Genomic DNA, 19,487 nt, shown 5'->3' with positions numbered 1-19,487 from the left:
TTCCTGTACCAAAAAAGTAAATATGGTTTATATGAAGGAATTGGAAGGAAATATTTCGGTACAATATGGAAACTGGTTATAAAAGGGATTCTTTGTGCCAATATTAAATTTTGCAAAGGAAAAACGTACAAAGATAGACCTATTTTCCCAATAGTACGAAGCATATTTTTATTAGAATGAAGGTATCGCATAACGTCTAAAATGCAGAAGCTTAAACATTTTTGCAGATACAAAAGAAAAGTATATTAATTTCCGTACGTTCTCAGCAATGCACTATTGTATGTTTACAAGCAATGTCTTGATACTTTTTTCATCACCATGTAGGTCTTATTTGAATTTTGATATAAATTCTTGCACCGTTTTTGACGTCAATAGGTGTTGTATTTGACAATCATTTTATTCATTCACTTTAATGTCAGGCAGACATTATAAAATTAATTTACCTCAATTTGAGCCTTATTCTAATAATTGCATATTCTCTTGTTTCATCTTTGTTTGTTCGCAGTGCTGCGTCTGGTAGACTTACATGTTTATTGCTTTTTAAGTGTGGAACAGCGCTTATAGGGGTGTTTTTCACTCGGTGAAGTGTTTACAAGGAGGCGTTTTTAAACTTAGGGCAATGCGTTCTTATGTTTCAGTGTGCTCAGGTCTGGGATCAAAGTGTATTTTCAGTGGCTCACTCTGAATATTGTTAGAGACCAGCCCCGCCGCAGTCGCAAAGGCGCGGACACCGTTGCTTCGTTGCCAGCGAACTTCATTGGGTCGTGGGTTCTGAACCTTAGTTCTACAGTTCTAATTTGCCTTTCGAAGGGGCCAAAATTGGCAGCCAGCCTCTTGAGAGCCCGAACAACAACAAGCTCTTTTCTTTTGTGGGCCAGTAACCAGTGTTAAGCGGGAGGGTTTCCTCTAGTGCGTCTACCTAGTTCATAGTTAGACGAAGCTAATGAGATTCACTGACCCTTGCGTTCTGCTTGGCTTTCAAACCTTAGAATTGGGCTTCGCAAATTCAGGTAAATGTTGTGTTCTTTGCTGTTTTATGATTTACCAATTTCAGGTGCTTGGCGGCCTTAGTTGTGTAAAACGCTTCAATTCTCTAAGACTGTTTCAAAATGGCAAGTTTTGAACATTATTGAGGCCAATAAAACATCGTTATATTCGTCTCTCTAATAAAACTTTGCATATATGGAGTTTAGCTGAATAAAATAATTCCAAAGGACCAACATGCTCGAATACGTCAGTTAGGCAAGCCATCACTGCTCCCTAGCGGTGGTAGCCATAACTACATGCGCAGGGACATTGCGCAGAACAATGTGCAATTGTTGGTGTTCCGACTCTGTCGCGTGACAACTACTGACATGTTCGGAGCTGTTGTCGTTCTTTCAGAGCTAGTTGTTACTGCTCTTCCCTGCGTTGTCGCTACTCTTGCTTTGTTTTGAAGGGTTTTTGAAATTTATTGTTCAATATATTTCATGTACTGAATGTCGAACCTCACACAACACAACAACGCATCAGTGTGATACGAACGAAGAGTTGTCAGTGGAGAGAGAGATTGATTATTTCGGTATCGGCCAACTTTACCGCTGACGAATGATGGAGTGTATCAATATCCTGCTTACGAGATGGACAGGCAGGAGTGTTCATGCAAATATCGTATTATAACGGGGAAATCGTGTGGCATAATTGTAACCTATTTGCAGAATTGATATCACCAGTGTTCAGTTAATATACCTTGCTGCTCAGATACTTAACCGTAGAACTGCAGCACTTGGTTCAGTGGTTTGCATTAACCACTTGCAGCCTTCACCTACCTCAGCTTCATAGATATCACACCCTCTCCAACTGAAATGTCAGAGGTACATTTTGATTGTTAGGATAATGAATGAGGATGAATGTCACAAGTCGATCATCATAGAAGTTGGTTTGGAAATAAGAGTTTTTCATCCGCGAAGGATAATGACACTATAATTCTATACATATATCACAAATATAGAAAGAAAAAACAGTTCTGTTTCACAAGCCTTCAGCATAAGATTATGGGTATATATGAAGGAGAAAGTATGGGTAAATTCGGTAGACTTACTGTACCAAAAAAAGTAAGAATGGTTTATATGAAGGAATTGGAAGGAAATATTTCGGTACAATATGGAAACAGTGGTTATAAAAGGGATAATTTGTGCTAATATGAAGTTTTGCAAAAGAAAAACGTATAAAGATAGACCTATTTTCCCAACAGTACGACGCGTATTTTTATTAGAATGAAGGTATCGCATAACATCTAAAATGCAGAAGCTTAAACATTTTTTTTTGCAGATACAAAAGAAAAGTATATTAATTTCCGTAAGTTCTCAAAAATGCACGATTGTATGTTTACAAGCAATGGTTTTATACATTTTTAATCACCTTGTAGGTCTTATTTGAGTTTTTGATATCAATTTTTGCACCGTTTTTGATATTAACAGGTGTTGTATTTGGCAATCATTCTATTCATCCACTTTACTCTCAGGCAAACATTATAAGATTAATCTACGTCAATTTGAGCCTTATTCTAATAACTGCATATGTTCTCTTGTTTCACCTTTGTGTGTTTGTTCGCAAGATCCTGTATTTCGCTTTGAAAAATTATATAAGATATTAACTGACTGCATATTACTGCATGTATTTTGGTTTTCAACGAGTATGACTGAATATATTCAAATTTACTGTGTTTATTGAAGATATGTGAAGTGATGTGTCTGGTAGACATACATGTTTGTTGCCTTTTAAGTGTGGAACAGTGCTTATAGAGGTGTTTTTCACTCGAAGTGTTTACAAGGAAGTGTTTTTTAAACTCAGTGCAATGAGTTATATTTCCGTGTGCTCAGGGCTGGGATCAAGGTAGTGTATTACCTTCAGTGGCTCAATCTGAACTTTGTTAGAGACCAGCCCCGCCGCAGTCGCAAAGGCGCGGACACCGTTGCTTCGTTGCCAGCGAACTTCATTGGGTCGTGGGTTCTGAACCTTAGTTCTACCGTTCTAATTTGCCTTTCGAAGGGGCCAAAATTGGCAGCCAGCCTCTTGAAAGTCCGAACAACAAGCTCTTTTCATTTTGTGGGCCAGTAACCAGTGTTAAGCGGGAGGGTTTCCTCTAGTGCGTCTGCCTAGTTCATAGACAAAGCTAATGAGATTCGCTGACCCTTGCGTTCTGCTCGTCTTTCAAACCTTAGAATTGGGCTTCGCAAATTCTGATAAATGTTGGGTTCTTCGCTGTTTTATGATTTGTCAATTTTAGGTGCTTGGCGGCCTTAGTTGTGTAAAACGCTTCAATCCTCTATGACTGTTTCAAAACGGCAAGTTTTGAACGTTATTGAGGCCAATAAAACATCGTTATATTCGTCTCACTAATATAACCTTGCATATATGGAGTGTAGCTAAAATAAGAATTCCAAAGGATCAACATGCTCGAATACGTCAGTTAGGCAAGCCATCACTGATCCCTAGTGGTGGTAGCCATAACTACATGCGCAGCGACATTGCGCAGGACAATGTGCAATCGTTGGTGTTCCGAGCTAGTTGTTACTGCCCCTCCCTACGTTGTCGCTACCCTTGCTTTGTTTTGAAAGGTTTTTGAAAGTTATTGTTCATCAATATATTTCATAAGGTTGTTTTATGCAGAATAGACCTTTTATTGACCGTAAACGATGCTGACCAGCGATCCGTCAGAGTTATTTCCATGACCCGGCGGGCAGTTTCCGGGAAACCAAAGTCTTTGGGTCCCGGGGGACGTATGGTTGCAAAGTTCAATTTTAAAGGAATTGGCGGAAGGGCGCCACCAGGAGTGGAGCCTGCGGCTTAATTTGACTCAACACGGGGAAACTCACCAGGCCCAGACACCGGAAGGATTAACAGATTGAGAACTCGTTCTCGATTCGGTAAAACTCAAACAATGACACGCGCCTATGTGTGATATCTTTCGGGTAATTGTTTCTCTGTATTATCCCATGGAACATAGGCATCAATGTATGCATGCCATCGGATTCTTTTTTGTTGCCTTCGTTTTTGACTCGTTGAGGAGGAGGTTGCATTGAAAGAGGCTGCTGCTGCAGTGGGGCAGTTCACTAATACTAAGATTAGCACGCGCAAGGCCAAGCGACATGATGTATGTACTTGCCGAGGTAGAAACTCTGGTCCCCCCGTACTTTCACAAAACTTCTTAAGCAAACGACCGACCGACCTCACCTCACCTCAAACAAATCGGCCATGATTTATTCACTTTCTGTTCATCAACTTCTATGCCTCTATGGTAACATAATTCAACTTTTTTTTTGTTTTTGCACACACGTGACAAATATTTGCAACGCCCAAGGATTGCGATATAACCATTGGAGAACAACAAACATTTCATTTCCTGCTCGCTCAGAAGACTCCCTTTCGTTACACATACCAAGCAGAGCATGTGTATTGAATGAGGATGCTTGTACTTACACTTGCATGGCTTAATCTTTGAGACAAGCATATGAGTAAGATCGTGCACGGCCCGTGAAATGCATGGCTTATCCTGTGACCGACCCGCATGCACCCCGCGCCAAAGATGCATACATGTTTTGTCTCTGAGTCTGGCCAACACCAGCTTGACTTGCTACTACCACCAAGAGTCATAATAATCATTTGGGCGGCTGCTGCTGCACAGATGTAAGACGCTCGAGGCTGAATGACGCCGCCGAACCTCTCAAAGTATACATACACCCACAACAACACCAACCACCACCAGTCAGGCTTGACTGACTGCCTGCTTCGACTGAAGCAGAGGAGCGTGTTCGGTGAGAAAGCGAAAAATTTAAACAACGACACGCGCCTGTGTGTGGTCATCTTTCTGGTTTTGCTACCTCTGTATTATCCCATCGAACATACACACCAATGTATGCATGCCATCGGATTCTTTTTTGTTGCTTTCCTTTTTGACTCATTCAGGAGGGGGAGGTTGCATTGAAGGAGGCTGCTGCTGCATTGGGGCAGTTCACTAATACTACGATTCGCACCTGCAAGGCCAAGCGACATGTATATACTTGCCGAGGCGCCCAGGTAGAAACTCTGGTCCCCCCGTACTTTCACAAACCTTCTTAAGCAAACGACCGACCGACCGACCTCAACTCGCTCAAACAAATCAGCCATGCTTTATTCACTTTCTGTCCAACTTCTATGCCTCTATAGTAACATAATTCAACTTCATATTGCTTTTGCACACACGTGACAAGTATTGCAATGCCCAAGGAGTGAGATATTAGCATTGGACAACAACAAACATTTAATTTGCTACTCGCTCAGAAGAGTCCTTTTTCTTACGGTCGTCGTTCAAGAAAGAGGCATTTGCTCTTGGCGCGCCGGAGTCAGAAGCCGTGTATAGATATTGGAAAAAAAGAGGAATTCCCTCTTTGGACTCCTTCGGAGAAGAATAAGAGCGACTCTCATGAAATCCAAAAATGTGCTGCAGTGAATGCGACGGGGGAAGGCAGGCCGCACTCACAGGAAAAGCATTACAAGACTTATTACTTCAGCAGTCTGGCGTCGTCTACCTCGTGCCACAGCAAATGTTCCGTTAAGGTTCCATACGGAGAAGGTCTTCAAAAAGAGACAACAATGATGTCATTAGACTGGGTCTAATGGCATTGAAGAAGGCTCCTGCTGCTTCTTCGGTGGCATTGGGGTCGAACACAAATACGACGATTCGCACGCACACGGCCAAGTGACATGATGCATGTACTTGCCGAGGCGCAGAGGTAGAAACTTAGGTTTCCACGTACCGTCATCTCAGAAACCAATAATGTCTTCGAAAAGACCAAGCTACCTAGCTAGGTTTGCATTTGGCGGAACTTTTCTCGACGTCGACCACTTCTTCTTGGCGTTGAGTACTAGGCAAGTAGCGTAGCGCCAGGCGCTACACATTGCATGTGGACCATCGATCGCTCCTCCGATACATTTGTCCCTTTAGAACGTCCTGGGAACTATTAGAGAGCGATTCCCATGAAACCAAGAAAGGTGCTGAATTGAAGGCGACGGGGGAAGGCAGGCGTCACTCACACCAGTAAAAGCCTTACAAGATGTCATATTACTTTCGCGGTCAGGCGTCGTGTCCCCCGTCGCCTTCAATGCAGAACATTTCCTGAAAATTCCCCAAGATGGGATTTTCTCCTTGTTTTAACAATTGGCGGGATGTTGTGATGACACCCGGCCCAGCCAATTATTATTATGGTAATGATGATGAGACGTTAAGGGTGGACTTCTGCCTCGGCAACTGCATGCGTCATGTCATTTCGGTTGACCGTGCGCGTGATATTCGTAGGTCTGCCTCCACCAGGAAAAAGCCTTACAAGACTCATTACTTCAGCGGTCAGGCGTCGTCTCCCTCGAAGCACAGCAAATGTGCCGTGACGGATCCATACGGAGAAGGTCTTCAAAAAGAGACAACAATGATGTCTTTAGACTGGGTCTAATGGCATTGAAGAAGGCTCCTGTAGCTTCGTCGGTGGCATTGGGGTCGAACACTAATACTAAGATTCGCACACGCACGGCCAAGCGACATGATGCATGTACTTGCCGAGGTAGAAACTCAGGTCTCCCCGTACAGTTATCTCTGAAAACAATAATGTCTTCTAAAAGACCAAGCTACCTAGATAGGTTTGCATTTGGCGGAACGTCGACCACTTCTTGGCGCTGAGTACTAGGCAAGTAGCGTAGCGCCAGGCGCTACACATTACCTATGGACCATCGTTCCCTCCTCCGATACATTTGCCCCTTTAGAACGTCCTGGGAACTATTAGAGAGCGATTACCATGAAACCAAGAAAGGCGTTGTACTGAAGGCGACGGAGGAAGGCAGGCCGTACTCACACCAGGAAAAGCCTTAAAAGACTTCTTATTACTTACGCAGTCAGGCGTCGTCTAGCCCGTGCCACAGCAAATGTTCCATGACGGTTCCATACGGAGAAGGTCTTCAAAAAGAGACAACAATGATGTCATTAGACTGGATCTAATGGCATTGAAGAAGGCTCCTGCTGCTTCTTCGGCGGCATTTGGGTCGAACACTAATACTACGATTCGCGCACGCACCGCCAAGCGACATGATGCATGTACTTGCCGAGGCGCAGAACTTAGGTCTCCCCGTACCGTCATCTCAGAAACCAACAATGTCTTCGAAAAGACCAAGCTACCTAGCTGGGTTTGTATTTGGCGGACCTTTCTCGACGTCGACCACTTCTTCTTGGCGTTGAGTACTAGGCAAGTAGGGTAGGGCCAGGCGCTACACTTTACCTTTGGACCATCAATCGCTCCTCCGATACTTTTGCCCCTTTAGAACGTCCTGGGAACTACTAGAGAGCGATTCCCATGAAACCAAGAAAGGCGTTGCATGGAAGGCGAAGGAGGAGGGCAGGCCGTACTCACAGGAAAAGCCTTACAAGACTTGTCACTTCCGCAGTCATGCGTCGTCTACCTCGTGCCACAGCAAATGTTCCGTTAAGGTTCCATACGGAGAAGGTCTTCAAAAAGAGACAACAGTGATGTCATTAGACTGGGTCTAATGGCATTGAAGAAGGCTCGTGCTTTTTCGGTGGCATTGGGGTCGAACACAAATACGACGACTCGCACGCGCACGGCCAAGCGACATGATGCATGTACTTGCCGAGGCGCAGTGGTAGAAACTTAGGTTTCCCCGTTCCGTCATCTCAGAAACCAACAATGTCTTCGAAAAGAACAGCTACCTAGCTGGGTTTGTATTTGGCGGAACTTATCTCGACGTCGACCACTTCTTCTTGGCGTTGAGTACTAGGCAAGTAGCGTAGGGCCAGGCGCTACACATTACCTATGGACCATCGATCGCTCCTCCGATACATTTGTCCCTTTAGAACGTCCTGGGAACTATTAGAGCGATTACCATGAAACCAAGAAAGGCTCTTTTTGGATGTCATGGGAATCGTTCTTAGTCGTCTCCGTAGGAGTCCCCAAAGGGGATTTTTTTTTTTTTTTTCTTACTATGTATCCACGGCTTCTGACTCCTTCGGCGCGCCAAGAACAAAAGCCTCTCTCCTGAGCGATTACAGGAACGAAAAGAAGCCTTCTGAGCGAGCAGCAAATGAAATGTTTGCCGTTTTCCAATGGTAATATCGCAATCCTTGGGCGTTGTGAATGCTTAGCAGGTGTGTGCAAAAGCAATGTAAAGTTGAATTCTGTTACCACAGAGGCATAGAAGTTGATGGACAGAAAAAGAAAGAAACATGGCTGATTTGTTTGAGGTCGGTCGGTCGTCTGCTTAAGAAGGTTTGTGAAAGTATGGGGGGACCTGAGTTTCTACCTGCAAACTCTTCCTCCTCAATGAGTCAAAAAGGAAGGCAACATAAAAGAATCCGAAGGCATGCATACACTTTTGTGTGTTCCATGGAATAATAGAAATAGTAAAACCCGAAAGATGACCACAAATAGGCGCGTGTCGAGTTTTTCGCTGTCTCAGATAGCATGCGTCCCTGCTTCAGTCGAAGCAGGCAGCCAAAATCTGATGGTATGCATACATTGCTGTGTATGTTCCACGTGATGATACAGAGAAACCATTATTCGAAAGATGACCACACGTAGGCGCGTGTCGTTGTTTGAGTTTTTCGCTTTCTCACCGAACACGCTCCTCTGCTTCAGTCGAAGCAGGCAGTCAGTCAAGCCTGACTGGTGGTGGTTGGTGTTGTTGTGGGTGCATGTATGCTGTGAGAGGTTCGGCGGCGTCATCCAGTCTCGAGCGTCTTACACCGGTGCAGCAACGGCCGCCCAAATGATTATGACAACTCTTGGTGGTAGTAGCAAGTTAAGCTGGTGTTGGCCAGACCCAGAGACACAAGGCATGCATGCACCTTTGGAGCGGGTGCATGCGTGTTGGTAAAAGTCATGCAGTTTACGGGCCGTGCATAAATGTCACAAAGATTAAGCCATGCAAGTGTAAGTACAAGCATCCTCCTTCAATGCACATGCTCTGCTTGGTATGTGTACTGTTAACAAATGCCTTGTAATCAAAATAGTGACGCTTATGAATGAGTTAGTGATTCCCAATGTCCTTACCTACTATCTAGTGTACCCACAGGCCTGCACCAAAGAGCGGGGAAAAAAGATCCTGTTGAGCTTTACTCTAGCCTGATATTGTACGGGGAGACCTAAGCTTTCTCTTTTTTCCTATATCTACTCACGGCTTCTGACTCCTTCGGCGCGCCAAGAGCAAATACCTCTCTTGAGCGACGCCGCAGGAGATTGAGCAATAAGAGGTCTGTGATGCCCTTAGATGTTCTGGGCCGCACGCGCGCTACACAGAAGGGTTCAACGTGCTTTCCCCCTCTGAAAGGAGTGGGTAATCCGTTCAAACCTCTTCTTGATGGGGCTTGGGGCTTGCAAATGTTTCCCATGATCTAGTGTCCCGACAAAAAGAAGTATATAAGAATACTTCTATGGTTGATACCTATCAAACCATTATAAATGGCTCCTCGTTATCTACTTAGTGACGGACTCTTATAAATCCTGAATTTGGAGCATGAAAAACATGTCTTTTCTTACTTGTCCGAATGCCTGTGGAGTTCCTTGGTCGTAGGCGCCTTGGCTTTCCTTCACAGCATGAGAAGCGAAAACGGAATCCTCTTGGATAGAGCAACCCTTTGCTGAGTGCAGACAGCCTACACTATTTTAACATTTGAAATGACGACTCTGCTGCCGTTTCTGTGAAGTACAGTTTGCCCTTTCAAGGGTTTATTTCGACTGATGGAGTATATGGCGACTATGCTGGGGTATGCCTACATGTTTGTTTGAGCAAAAGTTCAAGCAAAGCATGTCTAGAGAATGGAAACCGCGAAAGACAAAAAGTATATGGGGATAATTCTATGGTTGATACCTATGAAACCATGACAGATGCCTCCTCATTATCTACTTAGTGACGAACTCTTATAGATGCTGAATTTGGGGCATGAAGATCATAGAGCCTTGTCATACGTGTACGAATGACTGTGTAGTTCCTTGGTCGTAGGCGCCTTGGTTCTCCTTCACAGCCTGAGCAGCGAAAGCGGAGTGCTTCTGGACAGAGCAAGCTATTGTTGAGTGTGGACAGCCTATACTATTTCAACCTTTAAACAACTCTGTTGCTACTGCATCTGTGAAATGCAGTCTGCACTATCAGAGGCTTGTTGCGACTGATAGGGTTATGTTTGGTTAAGTTAGGCTAGGTTAGGTTTGGTTAGGCATGAAAACCATAAGAGTCTTGTCATACTTGTACGAATGCCTATGGAGTTCCTTGGTTGTAGGCGCCTTGGTTCTCCTTTTTGTTGTTGGTTTGTTAGACGACGGTACAGGGAGACCTAAGTTACTACCTCGGCGCCTCAGCAAGCACATGCATCATGTCGCTTGGCCGTGCACGTGCGAATCGTAGTAATCGTGTTCGACCCCAATGCCGCCGCCGCAGCAACAACACCAAAAGCATCAGTAATATCCTTCGATGCCATTAGACCCAGTCTAATTATATCCTTGGTCTGTCTTTTCCAAGACATTCTTCTCCATATGTAACCTTCATGGCCTCCGCTGCGTCACGGGGGAGACGACGCCTCACCGTTTATGGCTTTTTCCTATTGTGAGTGCTGCCTGCCTTCCCCCGACGCCTTCAATGCAGCACATTTCCTGAGAATTCCACAAGATGGGATTTTCTCCTTGTTTTAAAAAGGGGGCGGGATGTTGTGGTGGCACCCGCCCCAGCCAATTATGATGATGATGACACGGTAAAGGGGACCTACGCTTCTACCTCGGTGCCTCGGCAAGTACATGCATCATGTTGCTTGACCGTGCGTGTGCGGATCGTAGGTCTTAGTGTTCTACCCCAATGCCGCCGCAGCAGCAAAGAGGGGATATTTGGTGTAGTTGAGAGCTACAGTTGCTGTTCTATCCCATCCCAAATACGGATCAACCAAAACCTGATGTGCTGTATCGAACTGTTTGCATACGACTTACGTACCAGCCTGGATGCCGTGAGTGGCAGAGCAGACTCCTCACTGCGATCCACTAAGGTTTAACCCGGAAAAAGGTTATAGGATTTGTCACGCCAATCAATGGCAAAATCCTCTACCTAGTAGACATATAGATTGAGTTGTGTATTTCGCCACCAGACCTCCTACACCGGCATGGAAAGTGAGGAGGAGGAGGCTGGCTGTGTGTGTGTGTGTGTGTGTGTGTGTGTGTGTGTGTGGAACGCGAGAGTCGCGACGGATTATCACTCTCTTTTATAAAGCCTTCAAGCCGAGTAACTCGAGTGATTGCGCACTCTAAGCCCTAGCTCCGTTGGTTGGTTATCCAGTACATACCAACCAACAGCTGAGAGTCGGAAGTTGTCCAGCTACGTTTACTGGGATAGTAGGGCAACTATTTATTTATTTATCTTATTTATTTATTTTGCTGTCGCTGTCTCCCGCGTTAGCGGAAGGAAGCAGACGAAAGAATGGCCCAACCCACCCACATACACATGTATATACATACACGTCCACACACGCAAATATACATAATCTCAATGTATACATATATGTACACATATACATATTACACATGTACATAATTCATACTGTCTCCCTTTATTCATTCCCATCGGCACCTCGCCACACATGGAATAACAACCCCTTCCCCCCTCATGTGTGCAAGGTAGTGCTATGAAAAGACAACAAAGGCCCCATTCGTTCACACTGTCTCTAGCTGTCATGTAATAATGCACCGAAACCACAGCTCCCGTTCCACATCCAGGCCCCACAGAACTTTCCATGGTTTACCCCAGACGCTTCACATGCCCTGGTTCAATCCACTGACAGCACGTCGACCCCGGTATACCACATCGTTCCAATTCACTCTATTCCTTGCACGCCTTTCACCCTCCTGCATGTTCAGACCCCGATCACTCAATCTTTTTCACTCCATCTTTCCACCTCCAATTTGGTCTCCCACTTCTCGTTCCCTCCACACATATCCTCTTGGGAAATCCCCAGGACTGAAGCACAGCGGCAGTGTCCATCGTCTGACTGCAGTCCTCTGCTTCCTTCGGGCGGTAGCACTGTGCGACCAAAGCCGAAGCGTATACCCTTGTCACGGGTTTTCGCCTCGTGGTACCCGTCACGCGTATCCCATTCCTTAGGAATAGCGTACCAGCCTCTGTTGGTATGTCGGGTACCAGCAACAGCCATGAGGGAACGGCTGACGACCGTTCACCCTCTTGCCCACATTGTGGGAAGACCTTCGCCACCTTTTGGGGCCGTAGGGTCCACGAAAGGCAGGCACATGCTAGCTCCTTTCACCAGGAGTTGGCTACCAGGCACGTTCTATCCAAGGCTCGGTGGTCTGACGAGGAGAATGTGCTCCTCGCCAGGGCTGAGGCTGCGATGGCAGCTGGTCCCTCACTAGTTGCCGGGCAGGGCTCCAACCAGCGGTTACAGGAGATTATCCCTTCTAGGACGGTCGATGCGATCAAAGGTCTCCTACGCAAAGCGTCGTATAAGTCCACGGTTCAGGAACTGACCTTGAACTCAAAACTCCTTCAGGAAACTGGTGAGAGCGAGGTGTTGGATGGTGCGCCGATTGAGAGGCGTGTCCCAGCCACAATAGGAAGCAACACGCGGAGTGGCACCCCGGAGGAAGCACCACGTACAGGGATGTACGTGTGTGCGGAACCCAGTGTTGAGAATACTCCCACGGTTTTAATTGTCCCAGCTGCTCCGCGGGTCCCCCAGCCCCAATCAATTGCTTTTGTGGTGTACTCCAACAGTTTTAACTGTCCTAGCTGCTCCGCGGGTCCCCCAATCCCAATCAATTGCTTCTTTTGTGGCGGAGACTGTCGCTTATTTCGACGCATTATTACTCGTCCTCACAAGTCTATCGTGGGGCGAGGACGTCCTAAATGGAGCCAACAACCATCTGCGTCAGGGTGACAGCCTCGCCGCAACCAGGGCAGTTGCAGAGCACGCATCACTAATGCTAAGCTCCTTAACTCGCCCGAAGACCACCCGAATCGTGGTGGTGGTCCAAGGCAGTAAGCGAACTCTGGCCGCGTACGCCGCGCGGAAGAGGCTCCTTTGCGTGGAAACCGGCTTAGAAGAGAGCAATACCGCAAAGTACAGACTCTATCGTGAAAATAGATCTTTGGCCGCTGGACAAGTTCTCAAAGGCGATTGGGAGGTACCACCAACTTCGGTTGGGCCGGAACGCCTCAATCCCTTTTGGGGGGGCTTTCTCTTCTCGACCATCTGAGCCGGATGGACGTGCCATCACCGATTATGACCCAGTACGTGAACAACTAGCGGAGATTATAACTGTAGACGAGGTAGCACACCACCTCAAAGCCACCAGAACATCTGCCCCTGGACCTGATGGAATGTCGACTCGATTGCTTAAGTCCATTCCTCCGAGGGTTCTGGCCTAAATGTTCAACCTCTGGATAGCTACGTCTGCGTTACCAGAGCCATTGAAGGCAAACAGAACGGTGCTGATACCCAACTCAACCGAACCCAAGGACTACAGGCCTATCGCCATCTCCTGTGCCGTAGTCCGCCTGCTCCACAAAATCTTGAGCAGCCGCATCTCGCGCCTCGTCCAGATCGATGAAGCTCAAAAGGCATTCGTTCCAGTGTACGGATGCCTTGAGAACCTCACGATCTTGGATGCGATCGTCGGTCGTGCGCAGGCACACGCCCACGATGTGCACTTGGCATTCTTTGACATGGCCAAAGCATTCGATAGTGTTAACTATAGCACTATCGAGCGGGCCATGTCGCGGAAGGGCATCCCAGCCCTCGTCAGAACATGCATTATGTCGACGTATGACCGAGCCTTCACTAACATCGAAAGCAGCGACGGGATGTCGGATAAAATGAATGACTCGTGGGGTCAAACAGGGTGACCCATTATCACCGATTCTCTTCAACTTTGTGATTGACGAGGGAATCGCAAGGGTGAAGGAGACCGGTGTAGGGGTTAAGTTGGGTGACCAAAAAGTATCAGCATTGGCTTTTGCCGATGATTTGGTCCTGGTTGCGCAGACGCCCACTGGCTTACAGAAGGCAATGGACGTGATGGCCGCGACCCTCACGGGGGGTGGGCTTCAAGTCAATCCAGGGAAATGTCGTACCCTCAGCATGGAGGTCGACGGCAAGCGTAAGACTTGGTACGTCAATAAGAACAGGACGTTCCAAGTCTTGGGTAGCGCTGTCGGATCCATGAGTGCTGAGGACGAATACAAGTACCTCAGGATTCTTGTCGGGGCCGGGGGTCGGTTTAAGTCCTACGGGGCTCTGCTAGAAGAGGGGCTCCGAAACATCACCAGAGCCCCTCTAAAACCTCAACAGCGGATTGCGTTGCTTGTGGAGCATCCGATGCCCATGCTCATGCATAGACTGGTGTTGGGGGAAGTATATAAGACTTCAATTAGCACGTATGGACAGGAAAGTGCGAGTGGCGGTCCGCCTCTGGCTGCGCCTAGCCCATGACGTGCCCTGTGCATTCTTCCACTCTGCAACTGGAGATGGTGGGCTGGGTATACCAGACTGTTTCAACCGTCCGGCTAAATAAACAAGCGCGGTTCGAGAAACTACTTACCTCGACCGACCCAGTGATTCAGATGACTGTCCGGGAGCCTGCAGTGTTGAGCAAGCTGCAGCGCTGGACTGGACCCGCATGCATTGCTGGTCGACAGGCGGGTAGTAAATCCGAAAGTCAGCACGTATGGAGGGCCAACCTGGTGAGCACCGTCGACAGTGCGGCACTTGCTCCATCTGCTGCTGTGCCTCAGGTGAGCAGATGGGTGAATAGCGGGAACCGTTTCATGTCCGGCGCTGACTATGTGAAGGCCGTCCAAGTGCGGATAGGCGCGTTACCCATACCTGCCAGGGCGTCCAGAGGCCGGCCCGAGATTAACGGCATTTGTGACACCTGTCAGAAGCCAGGTACGCTCGGGCACATCGCACAGATGTGCCCTCGTACTCACGGCGGGAGGGTAAAGAGGCACGACAACATCTGTGCCTATTTGGCCGGGCGACTAAGACAAAGGGGTTATGAGATGTTCTGCGAGCCGCGCATTCCGATTGTGGGGTCCTTTCGGAAGCCGGACATCGTGGCTTCCAAAGGCACAAAGGCCTATATTATAGGTACACAAGTCTCTGGGGTTCACTTCCCGCTTTCAGCTGCACACCAACACAAGGGCAGCTACTACGGTACCCCGGAAGTCTTATAAGGCGTACGGGAATACACCGGGAAAGACACCGTGCATGTAACATCTGCCACTTTTAGTTGGCGTGGTGCATGGTGTCAAGAAAGCGCGAGTGCTCTCAGAGGGTTAGGGCTGACATACCGGGACCTTGAGGTGTGCACGGTCAAAGCCCTAACCTGGACTCTCTCCCTTTACAGGATGTGGTCCAAGAGCACAGGTTAATAATCGGAGCCTGCCTTGTACATCTGGTGTCGGCCACCGGGCAGGCGTAAGGTCATCTCCCCTTTGTTGGCTTGGGGTGTGCGGGATTAGGCTGTTCTCCCGTGGCTCCAAATGGCATGTACCAGTTCCTGAGGTCGGGTTGTCGGGCGGGATGGTGGACGCCTTGGCGGGGTTGCCCACTGCTCCCGTGCGACAGGCCGCACTGGAAGGTGAGCGGTGCTGGAAGGTCGCTGTGTTTAAGTCGGCAATGTAAATGTATCGAACCATCGTCTAACTGCCATCTCCTAACTTATTTCTAACTATGCTGTCAGCAATCTGATCTTTAATCTTCCTCTTATAGTGTCCATACAGTTTTTCCCAATTAACTTCTTTCACTATCAACATGTAGATAGGTCGCTTTGCCGACAAACATCCTGGCACAGCACTTGGAGATAGACCTTCCCTCACTGCACATTATCGACTGGCAATAGTAAAAAAAAGAAAAAAGAATGCCCGGTCTCCTCCGCTCCGCCACCCGACCGTTCCCTCTTTCCCGTACTACAACGATACTAAAACACAGCCGCCATTCTAGTGAGTGATGTCAAACTCCGCGGAGGGAATGTGGGTCCATCGATAATGGGCCACTGATGTTCACCACCACCGTGTGTGAGGGAGATAGGTGGGTCAGCCGCGCGTCATCGAGAGTGAGATGGAGGAGGTGACTGGCTGGCTCGGTGTGTGTGTGTGTGTGTTTTATGCGCGCCGGGAGGGAGGAGGGTTGGCCGCCGCCGCCGTTCCCTCGCTCCCGTACCTTCTCGCCTCAGAGAGGTGAGATTGCTAGAAAACAACTGCCAACCTAGTGATCGACAATGGTTCACTGATGTTCACCACCACCCCTTACCTCTCATGCGAGGAGGGTGCAAGGGCCTTTGGCACGTTTTTGCCCTCCGACTCGGTGCCCGCTACCTAGAGACATATGGAGAGAGGCCTTGGTTGGAGGAAAAACTTAGACGTTTTTTCAGAATTTCCCGGTATCAAACTCCTGTCACATATGAGGTTGCTGGGTGGTTGGGTCCCTCCCTACCTCCTCACATTATAGAGGGTTCATTGCTCTGTCGCAATGAGGACTAAAAATATCTTCCCTTACCTCTGCCATAAGAGGTACGTTACTCTATATATATAGATTTGTACATTTACTTAAGTTTTATTTATATGCCATCGACTTGTACATTTACTTACGTTTTACTTATATGCCATCGACTTGTACATTTCCTTTAAATTTATCTATAAGCCATTAACTTGTACATTTACTTACGTTTTATCTATATTGACATCGCATTGTACTTTTACTTTCGTTTTATGTATATGCCATCGAAAGGTTAGTTTACGTTAGGCTTATATTTATGCCATCGACTTATACATTTACTTACGTTTTATCTATATGCCATCGCTTTATATATTATATATTATATATATATATATATATATATATATATATATATATATATATATATATATATATATATATATATATATATATATATACACGTGTAGGAAGAGAGGAAAGTGATTGGTTCTCAGTGAATGTAGGTTTGCGGCAGGTGTGTGTGATGTCTCCATGGTTGTTTAATTTGTTTATGGATGGGGTTGTTAGGGAGGTGAATGCAAGAGTTTTGGAAAGAGGGGCAAGTATGAAGTCTGTTGGGGATGAGAGAGCTTGGGAAGTGAGTCAGTTGTTGTTCGCTGATGATACAGCGCTGGTGGCTGATTCATGTGAGAAACTGCAGAAGCTGGTGACTGAGTTTGGTAAAGTGTGTGAAAGAAGAAAGTTAAGAGTAAATGTTAATAAGAGCAAGGTAATTAGGTACAGTAGGGTTGAGGGTCAAGTCAATTCGAGGTAAGTTTGAATGGAGAAAAACTGGAGGAAGTAAAGTGTTTTAGATATCTGGGAGTGGATCTGGCAGCGGATGGAGCCATGGAAGCGGAAGTGGATCATAGGGTGGGGGAGGGGGGCGAAAATCCTGGGAGCCTTGAAGAATGTGTGGAAGTCGAGAACATTATCTCGGAAAGCAAAAATGGATATGTTTGAAGAAATAGTGGTTCCAACAATGTTGCATGGTTGGGAGGCGTGGGCTATGGATAGAGTTGAGCGCAGGAGGATGGATGTGCTGGAAATGAGATGTTTGAGGACAATGTGTGGTGTGAGGTGGTTTGATCGAGTAAGTAACGTAATGGTAAGAGAGATGTGTGGAAATAAAAAGAGCGTGGTTGAGAGAGGAGAAGAGGGTGTTTTGAAATGGTTTGAGCACATGGAGAGAATGAGTAAGGAAAGATTGACCAAGAGGATATATGTGTCGGAGGTGGAGGGAACGAGGAGAAGTGGGAGACCACATTGGAAGTGGAAAGATGGAGTGAAAAAGATTTTGTGATCGGGGCCTGAACATGCAGGAGGGTGAAAGGAGGGCAAGGAATAGAGTGAATTGGATCGATGTGGTATACCGGGGTTGACGTGCTGTCAGTGGATTGAATCAGGGCATGTGAAGCGTCTGGGGTAGACCATGGAAAGCTGTGTAGGTATGTACATTTGCGTGTGTGGACGTATGTATATGCATGTTGTATGGGGGTGGGTTGGGCCATTTCTTTCGTCTGTTTCCTTGCTCTACCTCGCAAACGCGGGAGACAGCGACAAAAAAATATATTATATATATATATATATATATATATATATATATATATATATATATATATATATATATATATATATATATATGAAATCGACTTGTACATTTACTGACGTTTTATTTATATGCCATCGACTTGTACATTCGTTTTATCTATATGCCATCGACTTGTACATTTACTTGTATTCTATTTATATGCCATCGACAGGGTAGGTTACGTTAGGCTTGAAGAAATAATCACAGAAAATGGTGAATATGTCATTGTAGAAAATGGTAAATTTTTTAGGAGTAACAAACACATTTCATAACTTTTTAGGGTTTAAGAAGTTGGGATACGTTACTCTATATATTTCGACTTGTACATTTACTTACGTTTTATTTATATGCCATCGATTTGTACATTTACGTACATTCAATTATATTCCATTGTCGGGATAGGTTACGTTAGGCTTGAAATGATCACAGAAAATGGTAAAAATCAGTCATTGTAGATAATGGTAAATTTTTTAGGCGTAAGTAACACGTTATGAATTTTCAATTGTTTAAGAAGTTGGAATGCGTTACTCATATATATATATATATATATATATATATATATATATATATATATATATATATATATATATATATATATATATATTTTATATATATATATATATATATATATTTTTTTTTTTTTTTAATTTTCCAAAAGAAGGAACAGAGAAGGGGGCCAGGTAAAGATATTCCCTCAGAGGACCAGTCCTCTGTTCTTAATGCTACCTTGCTAATGCGGGTAATGGCGAATAGTTTGAAAGAAATATATATATTTATATATATATATATATATATATATATATATATATATATATATATATATATATATATTTATATACATATTTTTACATATTTTTTCTTTTTTTTTTGCTTAGTCGCCGTCTCCCGCGTTTGCGAGGTAGCGCAAGGAAACAGACGAAAGAAATGGCCCAACCCACCCCTATACACATGTATATACATACGTCCACACACGCAAATATACACACCTACACAGCTTTCCATGGTTTACCCCAGACGCTTCACATGCCTTGATTCAATCCACTGACAGCACGTCAACCCCGGTATACCACATCGCTCCAATTCACTCTATTCCTTGCCCTCCTTTCACCCTCCTGCATGTTCAGGCCCCGATCACACAATCTTTTTCACTCCATCTTTCCAACTCCAATTTGGTTTCCCTCTTCTCCTCGTTCCCTCCACCTCCGACACATATATCCTCTTGGTCAATCTTTCCTCAGTCATTCTCTCCATGTGCACAAACCATTTCAAAACACCCTCTTCTGCTCTCTCAACCACGCTCTTTTTATTTCCACACATCTCTCTTACCCTTACGTTACTTACTCGATCAAA

Source organism: Panulirus ornatus, chromosome 34, assembly GCF_036320965.1.
Source record: "Panulirus ornatus isolate Po-2019 chromosome 34, ASM3632096v1, whole genome shotgun sequence".
Taxonomy (NCBI): domain Eukaryota; kingdom Metazoa; phylum Arthropoda; class Malacostraca; order Decapoda; family Palinuridae; genus Panulirus; species Panulirus ornatus.
Note: the sequence above shows the minus strand (reverse complement) of the source record.